General features: G+C 38.7%; 1 protein-coding gene and 1 non-coding gene across 2 annotated transcripts in view; both read right to left on the bottom strand.

The window, feature by feature from the left end:
- The window catches only part of LOC131822047 (conserved oligomeric Golgi complex subunit 2-like), a 502,532-nt gene that overhangs the window by 410,359 nt on the left and 72,200 nt on the right, over positions 1–19,973 (bottom strand). The window lies entirely within an intron of this gene.
- Positions 16,025–16,131, bottom strand: LOC131822345 (U6 spliceosomal RNA). Its single transcript, XR_009350220.1, has one exon. It is a non-coding gene; the product is annotated as a U6 spliceosomal RNA (small nuclear RNA).

Genomic DNA, 19,973 nt, shown 5'->3' with positions numbered 1-19,973 from the left:
ACCGACGACGCCAAAATGGAGCCCTGGAAAGCAAAGCCAAAGAGGAATTAGCTCTCCCGCAGCACTTCTTCCCTGACGCGACAGAGGGAAAACCCAAAGCCTAGCTGAGGAAGCGGCGGCGAAGTGCTGTTGGCTCCAAGCCTAAAGCCTCTCGAAAGCACAGCATTTGCTGAAAAATCAGAGTCGGTTCTGATGGCTGCTGTTGCTGCTTGCCTTAGCCTAGTATTCGCAGCACGGTAGGAGAAATCCTCGTAGAGCGAAAGCCTCTTTGCCCGGGCATCCCCTCTGGGAAAGCACAGCATTCTTTGGGAAATCAGAGTCGGGTATGTGGTATGCTGCTACTCCTTGCCTGAGCTGGTCTCGACAGCACGGTGTAATAAACCCGCATGGAGCGAAATCCTCTTTGCCCCGGCATCCCCTCTGCCTGAGAGAGAAGCGTGGTTGCGTCTTTAGAGAGAGCCTTAAGGAAAGGGACACGTCTGTCACTGCGCTCCACAGGAGCATGTCTGGGGAAGGTGCAGAAGGCTATACCGGGACAAGAGAAGGAGCCGTTGGTGATATTGTCCGGAAACGGTCGAGAAGCAGGAGAGCCGGACCTGTGAGGAACAGCGTGTCGGTGGAAAGACAAGTTTCACCCGCTACCTGTGCGGAGAGATGTGAGCCTGGCTGCTAAGGTGACATGAGAGGACGACTAGGGCAGAAGAGCGAGCTCCACTCTGAAGAAGGAGTCTCCGCAGAAGGGAGGCCTGCCCTGGGCCCCTGGGCCCAAGGGGACAGCAGCTCCTTGGCCACCTGTCCCTGGTGCAGACATGTGCTTGCCACCAGGCGCCTATGCTGAACTCGCAGTTGTAGCTCCCTGAAAGAAAGGACCATCAGAAGCCGTTCTCCTCCATGATGTGGAAGCTTTCGTATGGCACGTGTTGTCCGGAGGAGTGAGGACAGTCCACCACTGCTCCCCATCCCAGGGCACGGCGGTCTGTAGGGATCCTGTCGCCTCTCCTCTCCTGTGAGGAAGGCACTGGACTAGTCCCCCAGTCCGCCTGAGCACCAGAGCAAATTGCCAAACCTCACCTACGCCAGGAGATGGTAGTGGGCATACAGTGCCATGCTAGGACACGCACGCTGCTGCATGGTTGTGCCTCTGTTTGCTTAATTCGGCTTGGCAGTTTGAACCGACGACGCCAAAATGGAGCCCTGGAAAGCAAAGCCAAAGAGGAATTAGCTCTCCCGCAGCACTTCTTCCCTGACGCGACAGAGGGAAAACCCAAAGCCTAGCTGAGGAAGCGGCGGCGAAGTGCTGTTGGCTCCAAGCCTAAAGCCTCTCGAAAGCACAGCATTTGCTGAGAAATCAGAGTCGGTTCTGATGGCTGCTGTTGCTGCTTGCCTTAGCCTAGTATTCGCAGCACGGTAGGAGAAATCCTCGTAGAGCGAAAGCCTCTTTGCCCGGGCATCCCCTCTGGGAAAGCACAGCATTCTTTGGGAAATCAGAGTCGGGGCTATGGGATGCGGCTGCTGCTTGCCTGAGCTAGTCTCCACAGCACGATGTAATAAACCCGCATGGAGCGAAATCCTCATTGCCCCGTCATTCACTTTGCCTGAGAGACACTTTGGCTGCGAAGGAGACACGAGGGAACGAGAATGGCAGGGGCGCGTGCTCCACTCTGAAGGAGTCTGGGCAGAAGACATGCCTGTCCTGGGCTCCTGGGCCAAAGGGGACAGCAGCTCTTTGGCCACCTGACGATAGGGCAGACGTGGGCTTGCCACCAGGCGCCCAGCCCTGAACTCGCAGAAACAGCTCCTGGAGGAACGGGCAGTCAGATGCCATCCTCCTCCAGGATGTAGCAGCATTGGCGGAGGCAGCTAGTGTCCCGGGGAAGGAGGGACAGTTACCCATTACTCCCCATTCCAGGGCGCGGCGGTGTGCAGTGATCGTGTCGCATCTCTTCTCGGCTGGAAAGGCACTGGCCTAGTCCCTGTCCACCTGAACACCACAGCAAAAGGGCTGGTCTTGCCTACGGCGGGAGATGAAATTGTGAGCAGAGTGCCATCCTAGGCCACACACGCTGCTGCAGGGTCGAGGCTGTGTCTGCTTATTTCGGCTAGGCAGGGTGAACCCAGGACTAGAACATGGAGCCCAGAAAAGCAAGGCCCAAGAGGCATCAGCTCTGCCCCAGCTCTTTATCCCTGACTCGACAGAGCGAACGACCAAAGCCTTGCTGAGGAAGCCGCAGAGAAGTACCATTCTCGCCAAGCTGAAAACCTCTGCGATAGCATAGCAGTCACTGGGAAATCAGAGTCGGTTCTGTGGTCTGCTCTTGCTGGGTGCCTTAGCCTAGTCTTGGCAGCAAGGTGGGATAAACCCGCATACAGCGAAAGCCTCTTTGCCCGGGCATCCCCTCTGGGAAAGCACAGGATTCTTTGGGAAATCAGAATCGGGTCTGTGGGATGCGGCTATTCCTTGCCTAAGCGTGTCTCCACAGCTCAGTGTAATATACCCGCATGGAGCGAAATCGGCTTTGCCCGGGCATCCCCTCTGCCTGAGGGAGATGCTTGGTTGCGCCTGTGGGAAGAGCCTTAAGGAAAGGGACTCGTCTGTCACTGCGCTCCCCAGCAGCATGTCTGGGGAAGGTGCAGCACGCTGCCCCGGAGAAGAGAAGGAGTCGTTGGCCCTGTTTTCAGAAACAGTCTCCAAGCAGGAGAGCCGGTCCTGTCAGGAACAGCGGGCGGTGGCAAGACAAGTGTCTCCCGCGCCCTGCGCGGAGAGACGGAAGCCTGGCTGGTCGGTGGTAAGACAAGTGTCACCCTCTCTCTGTGTGGAGAGACGGAAACATGGCTGAGAAGGAGACCCGAGGGGACGACTAGGGCAGGGGCGCGTGCTCCACTGTGAGGAAGGAGTCTGGGCAGAAGGCATGCCTGTCCTGGGCCCCTGAGCCCAAGGGGAAAGCAGCTCCTTGGCCACATGTCCCTGGTTCAGACATGTGCTTGCCACCAGGACCATAACCTGAACACACAGAAGTAGCTCCCTAAAGGAACGGGTCGTCAGATAAGATCTTCCTCCAGGATGTGGAAGCATTCGCGGTGGCCGGGCTGGCTGGGGAAGGAGTGAGATAAGTCCCCCACAGCTCTCCATCCCAGTGCACAGGCAGTGTGCAGGGATCCTGTCGCCTCTCCTCTCCTGTGGGGAAGGCACTGGCCTAGTCCCCTAGTCCGCCTGAGCACCAGAGCAAAAGGCCAAGTGTTGCCTATACCGGGAGATGGTAGTGTGCATAGAGTGCCATCCTAGGCCACGCATGCTGCTGCAGGTTGTGGCTATGTCTGCTTAGTTCGGCCTGGCAGGTTGAACCCAGGGCGCCAACATAGAGCCAATGAAAGCAAGGCCCAAGAGGCACCAGCTCTCCCCCAGATTTTCTTCCCTGATGCGAAAGAGCGAACACCCAAAGCCTTCCTGAGGAAGCAGCGGCGAAGTGCGGTTCGCGCCAAGCCCAAAGCCTCTGCGTGCGCAAGGCAGTCTCTCTGAAATCAGAGTCGGTTCTGCGGGCTGCTGTTGCTGCTTGCCTTAACCTAGTGTTCACAGCACAGTGGGAGAAACCCGAATAGAGCAAATGCCTCTTTGTTCCTGCATCCCCTCTGCGAAAGCACAGCATTCACTGGGAAATCAGTGTCGGTTCTGGGGGATGCTGATGCTGCTTGCCTGAACATAGTCTCTGGAGCATCGTGGGAGAAACCTGTATGGAGCGAAATCATCTTAGCCCGGGCATCCCCTCTGCCTGGGAGTGAAGCGTGGTTAAGCCCGTGGAAAGAGCCTTAAGGAAAGGGACACGTCTGTGACTGCACTCCCCACTAGCATGTCTGGGGAAGGCACAGCACGCCGCCCCGGGAGAAGAGAAGGAGCCATTGGCTTTGCAGTCGTGAAACAGTTGTGAAGCAGGAGAGCCTGGCATGGCAGGAACAGCGGGCGGATGGCAAGGCAAGTGTCACCACAGTCCTTGATGACACTTTTGAGTCAAGGCTCATCTACTCTACAGATGAGACTACTCTGTAAACTTTGTAAAGGCAACATGTTTAAAGGCAACATCATGAAAGAATGTTTGGTGGATTGCTTTGGTTTTCTATTCATGGTATCAGATGAGTTTAAGGGAGCATAATCCAATAAAAAATTTAAACTTAATTTTAAAAAATAAGAAAAAAACACATTTTAATATCTTTGCTTTTGTGGTTCCTGCAAATGAAACTGCAAGAAATGGCTGAGAACATTTTCTTTTTTTCTGTTTGTTTTTCTTCAATTTGGACCTCCTCCTTAGGTCTCTGAACTAAGAATGCTTACACAGACATACCCAGAGCAATAACTTAATATATGTGCTGACAAAGGAGCACACCAGAGCAATAAGTTAAATGAAGATTGTGTGGGGAAGACAAAACAATTATTCCATAAATTGAGTGGGTTTTGAATCTGACATGAGGGCTGATTTGTGAGTTAGGAAAAAATATATATATATAAAGACTTAATGAAGGTTTAATTAAAGCATAACAACTATGCTGTATTACTGAAATATATTAAAATGATGATATGGAAATACCTTGACTATTACTTAATATCTCACAGAGTAACATCAAATCACCTATTAATCCTTTCTACTAACAGCTGTTCTTCTGTTTGACTTTACATAACATGTGATGGATTGACATTTGTAGAAATAAGGGGGAAACATGGAAGAAAGTGAACAATTAGAAAGGATCAAAATACAGTAATAAAACAGGTAAATAACAAGTGAATATTTACTATAATGTAAATATATGCTGCCTCAATGCATGCACATTTATAAACTGAGAATTTTCAGGAGTGACAGCCAATGTAGAAAATCTAGATGGTGTTATAAAAAATTCCATAAAACCCTTTGCATTAGTTTAACAGCTTGGTATAATATTTAGAAACCAGACTGTGTAATTTCTTTGAGAAGTTAAACATAGAAAAACATGGCTGAAATAATGATAAACACTTAACATTTACTTAAATTTTTGTTTATTTTTATCCTTTAAGGCCCATATTGTGTTCATAATGTCCCAAGTATTTGTGGTTGTTAGAGAAAAGTAAATTTGAAAATTTCCATGGGGAGGGGAAATGGTATCTGTTTGTAAAACAAAATAAAACAAAACAAAGACACAGGGCACCTTTCCTATGGTTGTGAGCTGCCCTTCCCTTACTGCTCAATGCATTTTCATTAACACCCACCTCACAGTCCATAGGCAGCCATATGTGTTCCCATCTTTAAGAAATTTTATCCTACAAGTCTTTCCTCATGACACTGTTGCCTATGACATAAATCAAACAGACATTCAACCTCTTGGAATGGAATCAGAAACCCACAAAGCTGACTGCTGTCAGGACTCATAAGGAAGGCAATTAATACATTTATTATTTAGGAGAGGAGTTGTTTGCTTTCCAAAAATCCATGCAGAGTTGGAATGTTATCTGGAGTGTATATCAAACTAACGAAGCTAAAATGTCTTTTTATCTCAGGTTCACCCATTTGACAATCATTATATTTTCTCCTTGATCTCTGGTTTGGTCAGCTATGCTAGTGTCAGAACACTTAATTCATTCAGTCAATCAACAAAGACCTATTGAGTACTAATTTTTTGTGGGTGGGATGAATAAGACAAATATCTGCCACAATGGAGCATATGATCTGGAGTTTAAAATTCATATTTGAATTACTTACATACCACCACATACATGAATTACATACTTACCACCACAAATGTAAACAACACTTTTAAAATTGAAAAAGAATTAGATGATAATGATGTTAAGGAGAAGACCTTAATATTAAAAGCAATAAAATTGATGTGTCTATTAGTAGAAATAAAAAATGGTCATATATTAACTAAAGTAAAATTTAGGGGTCCCTGGGTGACTCAATCGGTTAAGCAGCTGCCTTTGGCTCAGGTCGTGATCCCAGGGTCCTGGGATTAAGACCTGCATCGGGCTCACTGCTGGGTAATAAGCCTGCCTCTAGATCTTCCTCTGCCTGCCACTCTGCCAACTTGAGCTCTCTCTCTCTCTGTCAAATAAACAAAATCTTTAAAAATAGATAAATATAAAGTAACACTTACTGAAGATTTGGGGACGGTGATGTAATCAAGATGACAACATGGATGCATGGATGGTTCCTTATTTATTGCTAAAGGTAAATGTATAGTCAAAACCAGATTCTCCAATACTGTAATGGTGATATAGAAATCATTTACTAATCTAGTTTAAAAGTTAAAAAACAAGCTTATTAAAAATAACTATAACTGCAATCATTTGTTATTAAAAGTACAATATAAAAATGATCAAAATGTAAAAACATCAATAACCTCTTGTTATAGAAGTATAAATTTTCTGTACACTATTGAAGTTCAGTTGCTTTCAACATATAATGGAATGTTATAACTAACATATTTTATATAAACTTAATGGTAAATATAAAAAAATATGTAGTAGATACACAAAAGATTTTGATAAAGAAGTTAAAACGTACTGCCACAAAAAGTCATCAGATTACAAAGAGAACAATACAGGAAATAAAAAGCAGAGCATCTACAAAAGAGCAAACAATTAACATAGAAACAAAACAGATAAGCACTGGGGAAAGAAAAAAATTTTTAAAAAGGGAGGGGAAGACAAACCATAATACACTTAACTATAAGTAACAAACTGATTGTTTCTGGAGGGGAGATGGGCAGGAGAATGTGCTAAGTCAGTAAAAATTATTAAGAGGTCACTTGTGATGAGCATTGAATGTTATATGTAAATGACAAATTACTAAATTCTAATCCTGAAACTAATATTACACTATATATTAACTAAAATTTAAATAAATCAGGAAATATAAAAAGAATCAAAGGCAATAGTTAGGTCTTTACCTATCAATAATTACTTTAACTGTAAGTGAATGGAATCATCCAGTTGGAAATCATAGAAAGGCTAGAATAGATTTAAAAAACAAACAAAAAACACAAGATCCAACAATATGTTGCGTATAAAAAATGCCTTTAGCTTTAAGGACACACATGGGCAGAGAGTAAAGGGATGGAAAAAGATATTCCAAGCTAATGATAACAAAAGAAAACAAGGGTAGCAATAACTATAACAGACAAAATAGGGTTTATATAAGCTAAAAATCACCACAGTCATTATACAATAAGAAAAGTGTCATCAATTCATCCATACAGTAACTGTAAATATCATGTACCTAATATTGAGCCCCATAAATATATAAAACAAATACTAACAAAACAAAAAGGAGAAATAAATAGCAATACAATAGTATCTGGGGATAATAATACCCCACTCTTACATATGGATAGATCATCCAAACAGAAAATCAATAAGAAAATAGTGAATTTAAACACTGCCTGGACAACTGGGTGGCTCAGTCAGTTAAGCCTTTGCCTTTGGCTCAGGTTGTGATCCCAGGGTCCTGAGATAGAGTCCCACATTGGGCTCCCTGCTCAGGAGGGTATCTTCTCCCTCTGTCTCTGCCCTTACCCCTTGCTCATTCTCTCCGCCCTGCTCTCTCTCAACCAACCAAACAAACAAACAAAACAAAACAAACAAACAAATAAGAACTATGTCAAATGAAACTAATATATTTACAGGATATTCCATCCAATAGTATCATAATAAATATTCTTCTCAAACACACGTGGAAAATTGTCTAGGATAGATCACATTTTAAACCACAAAACAAGAGTCCCCCCAAAATCAATAATATCGAAAGCATATCGAGTATATTTCCAGCCAAAATAATATGAAGCTAGAAATCAATACCGAAGGAAATTTGGAAAATTTAAAAATACACAGACATACACATTTTTAAACAAACAAAAAATCAAAAAAAAGAAGACAAAGTGGGAATAAAAATACATCTTGAGGAAAATAAAAAAATATATACCAAAAAATTATGAGAAGCAGCAAAGCAGTTATAAAAGGAAATTTTATAGCTTTAAATGTATTAAAAAAACATTTCAAATAAAGAACCATATAACAGCTCAAAAAAGTACAGAAAGAAAAAAGTAAACTTAAAAGTAGCAAAAGCAATTAAAAAAATAAAAATTAGGGCAGAAATAATTGAAATATAGAATTAAGAAATTAGAAAGTTTTTTAAAATGGTAAATAAAATTAGACTTGGTAATGATAAATAAAAAAGACAGCTAGACTAAATCAGAAAAAAGAGAGAAGACTCAATAAAATTAGAAATGTAAAAGGACACATTATAACAGATACCACAGAAATATAAAAGATAACAGACAGTTAAATGCCAGCAAATCAAAAGCCTAGAGGAAATGGACAAATTCCTAGGCACATACAACCTATCAAGACTGAATCATAAGGACATAAAAAATGTGAACAGACCAATTAGGAATAAGGAGATTGAATTCGTAATATAAACCTTCTAACAAATAAAAGTCCAGAATCAGATGATGTCCACAGTGAATTCTACCAAACATTTTAAGAAGAAATAATACAAACACTTGTAAAACCCTTCCCAAAAGTTGAAGTGGTTGAAATACTCCGAGGCACTTTTCAAATCAGCAACAAAAAGAACTACTGGATCATATCCCTGATAAATAAAAAATGTAAAAATTCTCTACAAAATGCTACAAAACTGAATTCACCAGCACCTATCAGTAAATGTGATGCATTATATTAATAGAATGATCAATGATATCTCATATGATCAATTCCATATATGCAGAAAAGGCATTTGGCAAAATTCAACACCCTTTCATAATAAAAATACTCAACAAACTGGGTACAGAAAGAATACACATCAACACAATGAAAACCACATATTCCGTGGAAGGATTCAAATTGGCCGAGAAGTAGCAGGCTGAGACGACATCAGGTAGCAGGAGATCAGTAGATAGCTTATCTAACCATTGCAAAAACCTACAAGTCCAATGGGAGATCAAAGAGAAGGAGAGCAACAATTCTAGAAAGAGAAAATTGATCACTTTCTGAAAGGTAGAACCGGCGGAAAAGAGAACCCAAAGAAAGGGAAGGTAGACTGCGGGGGGAGGGACCAGCTCCCGGCAAGCTGTGGAGCAATGGAGCACAAAATCAGGACTTTTTAAATTTGATCCACTGAGGGATATCACCCCAGAGGCTAAATCAGAGTGAAGCCCAAGTGGGGTCAGCATAGCCCCAGGTCCCTCAGGGTCACAGAAGGACCAGGGGTATCTGAATGTCACAGAATTCACAGGTATTAGAGTGGGGAAGCTGGCTACAGAGACAAAGCTGAGGAGTGAGCTCTCAACCCAGGGTTACTTTGAACCAGGAATAGGCAGGGTGAGCTTGGAGCATGGCCAAGGGCCAGGGAGACAGGAGTAATTGAGCTCTTTTCTCTAAGCACGGCCAGAGGCCAGGGAGATGAGAATGACCAAGGACATTTCTCCAAGTGCGAATGACAGAGTGCTTTTCTCCAAGCATGGCCAGAGGCCGGGAAGATGGGAGTGATTAAGCACTTTTCTTTGAGGGTGCATTGAGGAGCGGGGCCCTGAGTTCTCCACTCCTCTGGGCCGGATTGTGAGACCGCCATTATCATTCCATCATCGAGAACTCTACGGAAAGCCTTCAGGGAACAAAAGTTCACGGATTACTTAGCCCTACCCTAGGTAAGGGCAGGATAAATCCATTCGGGCAAAGACACTTGAGAATCAATACAAAAGGCTCCTTCCCCAGAAGACCAACAAGAAACCCAGCCAAGATCAACTTCACTTACTAAAGAGAACAGTGGAATTCCAGAGGAGGAGAAAGCAAAACAAAGAATTCATGGCTTTCTCCCAATGATTCTTTAGTCTTGCAGTTATATATTTTTTCTTTTTTCTTCTGCTACTTTTTTTTTTAACTTTTATCAATTCGTCTTTCAATGATTTTTTAACGAGATTATTTTTTAAATAGCTTACAAAAAAATAATCTATTTTGAACCTTCATTACTATAGTCATATTTTATCCTCCATTGTATCTAACTATATATTTTTTTACACATAGGGTTTTTTTTCTTCTAAATAATTTGGGGTATAACTTCTCCTAATAGACCAAAATATACCCTAAATCTAGCTCCAAGATTGTTCTAGTGTCCAGACTGAGCAAATTTTCTCCAGTTTATTTTTCTTTATAGTCCCAACCAACTTGCTCTATCAACTTATTTTTTAGAAATTAATTTTTTTAACTCATTTTTATAGGTTCATTCCATCCCATCATTGTGCCTACCCTTATATGTTTTTCATCCTTTAAAATCCTGGGAGGTAGTTTCTTCTAAGAGACCAAAATACTCCTAAAATTAAGTGAGTGACCCTAGTCTAGTCACAAGTCTAGTATATATATATATTTTTTTTCTTTGGTAATATTCTTTCCTTGTTTTCTTTTTTTTTTAACCTTTTTTCCCCTAGAACTTCTTTTTTATCCCCTTTCGTTCTCCCACAACTTGGGGTCTCTTCCGATTTGGTTAAAGCACAATTTCCTGGGGTCTTTGCCACCCTTTTAGCATTTTATTTGCTCCTTTATATATTCTTATTTGCTCAAAATGACAAGGTGGTAAAACTCATCACAAGAAAAAGAACAAGAGGCAGTACCAAAGGCTAGGGAACTAATCAAAACAGACATTGGTAATATGACAGAACTAGAGTTCAGAATGACAACTCTCAGGGTTCTAGCTGGGCTCGAAAAAGGCATGGAAGATATTAGAGAAACCCTCTCCAGAGAGATAAAAGCCCTTTCAGGAGAAATAAAAGAACTAAAATCTAACCAAGTTGAAATCAAAAGAGCTATTAATGAGGTGCAATAAAAAATGGAAGTTCTTACTGCTAGGATAAATGAGGCAAAAGAATTAGTGATACAGAAGACCAAATGATGGAGAATAAAAAGCTGAGCAAAAGAGAGACAAACAAATACTGGACCATGAGGAGAGAATTTGAGAGATAAGTGAGACCATAAGACGACAAAACATTAGAATAATTGGGATGCCAGAAGAAGAAGAAAGAGAGAGGGGAGCAGAAGGTATATTGGAGAGAATTTTTGTAGAGAATTTCCCTAATATGGCAAAGGGAACAAACATCAAAATCCAGGAGATGCAAAGAATGACCCTCAAAATCAATAAAAATAGGTCCACACCCCGTAACCTGATAGTAAAATTTACAACTGTCAACGACAAAGAGAAAATCCTGAAAGCAGCCTGGGAGAAGAAGTCTGTATTGTACAACAGTAAAAACATTTGATTGGCAGCAGACTTATCCACAGAGACCTGGCAGGCCAGAAAGACCTTGCATGATAACTTCAGAGTGTTAAGTGAGTAAAACATGCAGCCAAGAATACTATATACAGCTAGGCTATCATTGAAAATAGAAGGAAAGATTAAAAAGCTACCAGGACAAACAAAAGCTGAAAGAATTTGCAAACACCATACCAACTCTAAAGGAAATATTGAAAGGAGTCCTCTAAGCAAAGAGAGAGCCTAAAAGTAGTAGATCAGAAAGGAACAGAAACAATATACAGTAACAGTCATATTATAGGCAATACAATGCCACTAAATTCATATCTCTCAATAGTTACCCTGAATGTAAATGGCCTAAAGGCACCAATCAAAAGACACAGGGTATCAGAATGGATAAAAAGCAAAACCCGTCAATATGCTGCCCAAGAAACTCATCATAGACCCGAAGACACCCCCAGATTTAAAGAGAGGGGGTAGAAAACAATGTACCATGCTAATGGCCATCAGAAGAAATCTGGGGTGGCAGCTTTTATCAGATCAATTAGATTTTAAGCCAAAGACTATAATAAGAGATGAGGAAGGACAGTATATCATATTCAAAGGGTCTGTCCAACAAGAAGACCTAAAAATTTTAAATATCTATGTCCTTAACATGGGAGCAGCCAACTAAATAAACCAATTAATAACAAAATCAAAGAAACACATCGACAATAATAAAATAATAGTAGGGGAATTTAACACTCCCCTCATTGAAATGGACAGATCATCCAAGCAACAGATCAACAAGGAAAAGGCCTTAAATGACACACTGGACAAGATTGACATCACAGGTATATTCAACATATTTCATCCCAAAATAACAGATACACATTCTTCTCTAGTGCACATGGAACATTCTCCAGAATAGACCACATCCTGGGTCATGAATCAGATCTCAACCATTATCAAAAGATTGGATCATCCCCTGCATATTCTCAGACCACAATGCTCTGAAACTAGAACTCAATCACAAGAGGAAATTTGGAAAGAACACAAATACATGGAGACTAATAGCATCCTTCTAAAAAATGAATTGATCAACCAGGAAATTAAAGAAGAATTGAAAAAATTCATGGAAACAAATAATAATGAAAACAAAAGTGTTCAAAATCTGTGGGATACAGCAAAGGCAGTCCTGAGAGGAAAATATAAAGCTGTACAAGCCTTTCTCAAGAAATAAGAAAGATCTCAAATACACAACATAACCCTACTCCTAAAGGAGTTGCATAAAGAACAACAAAGAAAGCCTAAACCCAGCAGGAGAAGAGGAATAATAAAGATCATGGCAGAAATCAATGAAATAGAAACAAAAAAAACCACCACCAACAAAAAAAACCAATAGGACAAATCAACAAAACTAGGAGGTGGTACTTTGAAAGAATTAATAAGATTGATAAACCCCTTTCCAGACTTATCAAAAAGAAAAGAGAAAGGACTCAAATAAATAAAATCATGATTGAAAGAAGATAGATCACAACCAACACCAAAGAAATACAAACAATTATAAGAACATACTATGAGCAACTCTACGCCAACAAATTCAACAATCTGGAAGAAATGGGTACATTCCTAGAGACATATAAACTACCACAACTGAACCAGGAAGAAATAGAAAACCTGAACAGAGCCATAACCAGTACGGAGATTGAAACAGTCATCAAAAATCTCCAAACAAACAAAAGCCCAGGGCCAGACGGCTTCCCAGGGGAATTCCACCAAACATTTAAAGAAGAATTAATTCCTATTCTTCTGAAACGGTTCCCAAAAAATAGAAATGGAAGGAAAATTTCCAAACTCTTTTTTTCTGAGGCCAGCATCACCTTGAACCCAAAACCAGACAAGGATCCCATCCAAAAAGAGAACTACAGACCAATATCCTTGATGAACACAGATGCAAAAATTCTCACCAAAATACTAGCCAATCGGATTCAATAGTACATTAAATGGATTATTCACCACGACCAAGTGGGAATTATTCCAGGGCTACAAGGTTGGTTCAACTTCTGCAAATCAATCAATGTGATACAACACATTAATAAAAGAAAGAACAAGAGCCATCTGATACTCTCCATAGATGCTGAAAAAGCATTTGACAAAGTGCAGTATCCCTTCCTGATTAAAACACTTCAAAGTGTAGGGATAGAAGGCACATATTATCAATATTATCAAAGCCATCTATGAAAAACCCACTGTAAATACCATTCTCAATGGAGAAAAACTGAATACTTTTCCGCTGAGGTCAGGAACACAGCAGGGATGTCCGTTATCATGACACTGCTATTCAACATCGTACTAGAAGTCCTAGCCTCAGCAATCAGACAACAAAAAGAAATTAAAGGCATCGAAATTATGCCAAATTGGCAAAAGAGAATTCAAACTATCACTGTTTGCAGATGATATGATACTGTATGTGGAAAACTTAAAGGACTCCACTCCAAATCTGCTCTAACTTGTATAGGAATTCTGTAAAGTGTCAGGATATAAAATCAATGCACAGAAATTGGTTGCATTTTTTTATACCAATAAGACAGAAGAAATATAAATTAAGGAGTGAATCCCATTTACAGTTGCACCCAAAACCCTAAGATACCTAGGTATAAACCTAACCAAAGAGACAAAGAATCTATACTCAGAAAACTCTAAAGCACTCATGAAAAAAATCGAAGAAGACACAAAGAAATGGAGAAATGTTCCATGCTCCTGTATTGGAAGAACAATTATTGTGAAAATGTCTATGCTACCTAAAGCAATCTACACATTTAATGCTATCCCTATCAAAATCCCATCCATTTTTTTTTTAAAGAACTGGGGCAAATAATCCTAAAATTTATATGGAACCAGAAAATACCTCGAGTAGCCAGAGGAATATTGAAAAAGAAAGCCAAAGTTGTTGGCATCACAATTCCAGACTTCAAGCTCTATTACAAAGTTGTCATCATCAAGATAGTAGGGAACTGTCACAAAAACAGACATAGATCAATGGAACAAAATAGAGAGCCCAGAAATACACCCTCAACTCTATGGCCAACTAATCTTCAACAAAACAGGAAGGAATGTCCAATGGAAAAAAGACAGCCTCTTCAACAAAAGGTGTTGGGAAAATGGAACAGCCACATGCAGAAAAAAGAAATTGGACCATTTCCTTACACCATACATGAAAATAGACTGGAAATGGATGAAGAAGCATAATGTGAGAAAGGAATCCATCAAAATCCTTGAGGAGAGAACAGGTAGCAACCTCTTTGACCTCAGCAGCAGCAACTTCTTCCTAGGAATATCGCCAAAGGCAAGAGTAGCAAGGGCAAAAATGAACTATTGGGATTTCATCAGATCAAAAAGCTTTTGCACAGCAAAGGAAACAGTTAACAAAGCGAAAAGATAACTGTCAGAATGGGAGAATATATTTACAAATGACATACCAGATAAAGGGCCAGTATCCCAAATCTATAAAGAGCTTATCAAACTCAGCACCCTCAGAACAAATAATCCAATGAAGAAATGAACAGAAGACATGAACAGACATTTCTGCAAAGAATACATCCAAATGGCCAACAGACACATGAAAATATGCTCCACATCACTCGGCATCAGGGAAATACAAATCAAAACCACAATGAGATACCACCTCACATCTTTCAGAATGGCTAAAATGAACAAGTCAGTCAATGGCAGATGCTGGCGAGGATGTGGAGAAAGGGGAACCCTCCTACACTGTACGTGGGAATGCAAGCTGGTGCAACCACTCTGGAAAACAGCGTGGAGGTTCCTCAAAAAGCTGAAAATTGAACTACCCTATGACCCAGTGATTGTATTACTGGGTATATACCCTAAAGATACAAACGTGGCATTCTGAAGGGGCACATGCACCCAAATGTTTATAGCAGCAATGTCCACAATAGTTAAACTATGGAAATAACCTAAGCGTCCTTCCACAGATGAATCAATAAATAAGATGTGGTATATATGTACAATGGAATACTATGCAGCCATCAAAAGAAATGAAATCCTGCTATTTGTGATGACGTGGATGGAACTAGAGGGTATTATGCTTGGCGAAATAAACCAATCTGAGAAAGACAACTATCATATGATCTCCCTGATACGATGAAGTGGAGATGCAACATAGGCAGTTTGAGGGGTACGAAAAGAAAAATAAAAGAAGATGGGATTGGGAGGGACACAAACCATAAAACACTGAATCTCACAAAACAGACTGAGGGTGGCTGGGGGGAGGTGTGTTGGGAGAGGATGGTGGGGGTATGGACATTGGGGAGGGTATGTGCTATGGTGAGTGCTGTGAAATGTGTAAACCTGGTGATTCACAGACCTGTACTCCTAGGGATAAAAACACATTATATGTTTATAAAAATTTTAAAAAATCAATTAAAAAACACATATTGCAAGCCCAGAGCTAATCTCATATTCAATCAAAAAAGTTTGAAAGTTTTCACCTTAAAGATCAGAAACAAGAAAAGTGTGTCCACTTTCACTACTCTCATTTGACATAGTACTGGATGTCCTAGCCAGAGAAACAAGGAGCACAAAGAAATAAAAGACTCCAAAAAAAAAAAAAAGGAGAAATAAAATTTTCCTTTTTTGGATAACATGAACTTACATGTAAAAAAATCCTAAAAACGTCACAAAAAAATTTGATAAACAAATTTAGTAAAGCTGCCAAATACAAGATCAATATATAAAAGACAAGAATTTTGTTTTGTTTTGTTTTTAATGTGGAATGCTTCCCAGTTTTTCATGTCATCCTTGTTCAGTGATCACGCTAATCTTCTCGGCATCATTCCAATTTTAGTATATGTGCTGCCAAAGTAAGCACAAGACAGGAGCATTTTTACACTCTAATGATGAAAAACAATCTAATTCACAGTAGCATCAAAAATAATAAAATACTTAGGAAAAGTTTTAACTAAGAAGATGAAAGATCTGTACCCCATAAACTATGACATTGATAAAGAAATTGAAGGAGATACAAATGGAAAGATAGCCCATATTTATGAACGGTAAGAATTAACATTGTTAAAATGTCCATACTACCGGAAACCATCTGTAAATTCTATTCCTATCAAAAATCCAAAGTTAGGGGCGCCTGGGTGGCTCAGTGGGTTAAGCCGCTGCCTTCGGCTCAGGTCATGATCCCAGGGTCCTGGGATCGTGCCCTGCATCAGGCTCTCTGCTCAGCAGGGAGCCTGCTTCCTCCTCTCTCTCTGCCTGCCTCTCTGCCTGCTTGTCATCTCTCTCTGTCAAATAAATAAATAAAAAATCTTTTTAAAAAAATCCAATATTATTTTTTTACAGAAGTAAGTAAAGAATCCTAAAATTTATATGAGACCATAAAAGACAACAAATAATCAAAGCAGTTCTGAGAAAGAATGAAGAAGAGAAATTACACTTCTTGATTTGAAATTATACTACAAAGCCCTCAAGCTCAAAACAATAAAGTATACTGGTATAAAAACAGACCAATAAACAAGTAGAACAGAATTGAGAGTCCAGAAATAAATCCTTTCATGCAGTCACCTAATATTTGACAGGGGCCAACATATGTAATGGGTAAGGATAGTCTGTTCAATAGATGATATTTAAAACTGAATAGTCACATAAAACAGTATGAAACTGGAGCCTTATATCACTCATAAATCTTAACTTGAAATAGATTAAAGACTTAACTGTGATGCATGAAACTAAATTTCCTAAAGGAAAACATAGGAAAAATTCTCCTTGACATTGGTCTTGCCAATAGTTTTTTGGATACCAGACCAAAAACACAAGTAAAAAACCAAAAATAAATAAATGGTATTACATCAAACTAAAGTTTCTGCATTGCCGAAAAAGAGAGACAGAGAGAGAGAGAATAAAAACACAATCCACAGAATGGAAGAAAATACTTACAAATCTTATATCTGAAAAGAGGTTAATAACCAACAGATACAAATAGAAAAAAATATATAATTTAAAAAATAGCAAAAGGATCTCAATAGACTTTTTCTTTCAAAAAGTTATATAAATGACCAACAGGAGCATTAAAAAGTGCTCAACGTAAAAACTCAGGGCAAAGTCATTATGTTGTTGTTGTTGTTGTTTACTTCTGGAAAACACAGCAAGATATTACTACCTATTAGAATATATACTACCAAAAAATTAAAACTAAAAATTTTGTTAAATATTGGGGAAAATGGGGAACTTATGCACTGTGATAGGGATATAAATTTGTATGGAAAACAGTATGGAGATGATTCATATTATTAAAAGTAAAATTACCATATGATTCAGTAATCCCACTTCTAGGTATATATCTAAAGGAAACGGAGTCACTATTCGAAGACATATCTGCACTCTTATGTTCATTATAAAATTATTAACTCTAAGCAAGAGATGGAAATAGCTTCAGTATCCATTAATGGATGAATGAATAAAATAAGTATGGTAAATATATACTATGGAATACTACTACTTAACCATGAAAAATTAAGAAATACTGCCATTTACAACAGCATGGATGGATCTTGAAGGTATTATACTAAGTGAAATATTTCAAAGATTTAATATATTTTTTAAATTTATGTATTATGATATCCCTTACATACAGAATCTGAAGAAAAGGCAAACTAATAGAAACTTAGAGTTGAGTTGACAAGGGGTGAACCTGGGGTGGAGTAAGGTGGTCAAAGGGTACAAACTTGCAACTATAATATGAAAAAGTTCTGGGGATCTAATGTACAGCATGATGATCATAGTTAATAATATATACATACTTTTTTATTGTGCTTCCCTTTATTAAACTTTGCATATATCACATTCTTACAAGTTGAAATTTTATAGGATTCTTGTATAAAAAAGGTCTGCTGCCTCCATTTTTCTAACAACATTTGTTCATTTTGTGTCTCTCTGTCACATGTTGGTAATTCTTGCAATATTTCAAGTTTTTTCATTATTATTGTATTTGTTATGGTGATCTGTGATCAGTAATTACGACCCACTAAAAACTCAGAACTAGTTTACTTAAGGTATATACATTGTTTTTCTTTAAAGACATACACTACAGTATAGTGTTTATTTTTTTATATGCACTGGGAAACCAAAAAAACAATAATAATTTGACTTAGTTTATTGAGATAATCTCTTTATTGAGGTGGTCTGGAACAAAACCCACAAGAACTCTGAAGTTTATCTCTACTGTACTATATACATAAGAGTTGCTAAGAGAGTAGATCTTAAAATTCCTTACGATACGTGCATAAAAACAGTGGCAACTATATGAGATAGTAGATGTATTAACATTTTTATGTAGATTATATTGCAATACAGATGTATACCAATTTATCAAATTGTACAAAATTTACACAATGTTAAAAGTTTGCAACGTTATAAGAAATCATTTCTTAAATTTACAAATTATAATATGTCGATTATTTTTCAATAAAGCTGGAAAAAACTTTTTGTAGAATTAATCTATTTTTCAAAAAAGGAAGTAAGGAAGTAGAAACTGCAACTAACTCTGAAATAATAGAATATAAAATCCATTTTAGTTATATACACTGTGACAAAAACTATTACTTAGTTTACAATGAAGGAATACTTATGAAGCATGAAGGATGGTCTATAAATAAGGCTGAAAGAGCTCATTTTTAAGGTTTAAATTTAAAATCTTCTTTTGAGATACTAAACTGACCACCCAGTTTTCCAAACATAAATATCTTAACTGCATGAATTTATTTCATACAACTCTATAATCTAGTTTCATAAGAAAGCAGCATGCAAATTTTGAATAAGACAGACTTGCTTAAGTTTCTTTATGTTCAACAGTTTAGGATACTTCCCTAAAAATAAATAGAAGAAAAATCAGCATATTTATCATGATAATTATTATTCATAATGAGATTCATATTGAATTAGGGAATATATATCCTCGGGGGGGGTAAAGTAAAATGAAATTTATTTTGGTAAATGTGTCTATGAATAGTCAATACAATGCCTCAATATAAATGAATATTATCATTTTGAACAATTTAATTACTATTATTAGAATTATTATAAGTATAAAAATAGCTATCATTTTAGCATGGAATATGAGACTCTCATGCTCCATGCTTCATTACAGCCACACAACAACTCTGCATAATAAGTATTATCATCACCATTTCATGGGTGAAAAAACCGAGGAAACACAATTTAGATAACTGGTTTATGATTACATGGCTAGTAAAGATGCATCACACTAATTTAGGCTTTATGATTTCAGAATTGTACTCTTTCCACTGCACATTCTATTACTCTGTAAATACTTGGCTTGTTTTCATTTAGTTCTTCAATTTTATTCATGTGGTGATGGCTTAAAGCTTCATTTAAAGGAAGCTTAAAAAATTCATTTAACCAAAAGCTCCCAAGAATTAAAAATGTCATGGATCTAATGTAGACATGGATATCATTAGTTAATGGGTAACTATATATTTTCCACTCTAGTGAGATAACAGAGTATTTTTCTAAGTTTCAGTCTCTGAGTGTTACAAAGGACTTTGTTAAAATAGAAATATTTAGACAAAGGTGATCAAAAGTCTAGATCAGGTCACCTTAAGAGAAATATTAGGAAACTGAGGAAACCAATGGAGATTTGAACACTGAGCTATGATATAATGAAAGGTTTAAAGTATTTAGTAGAGT

Source organism: Mustela lutreola, chromosome X, assembly GCF_030435805.1.
Source record: "Mustela lutreola isolate mMusLut2 chromosome X, mMusLut2.pri, whole genome shotgun sequence".
Taxonomy (NCBI): Eukaryota; Metazoa; Chordata; class Mammalia; order Carnivora; family Mustelidae; genus Mustela; species Mustela lutreola.
Note: the sequence above shows the minus strand (reverse complement) of the source record. Positions and strands in the feature narration are given on the sequence as shown.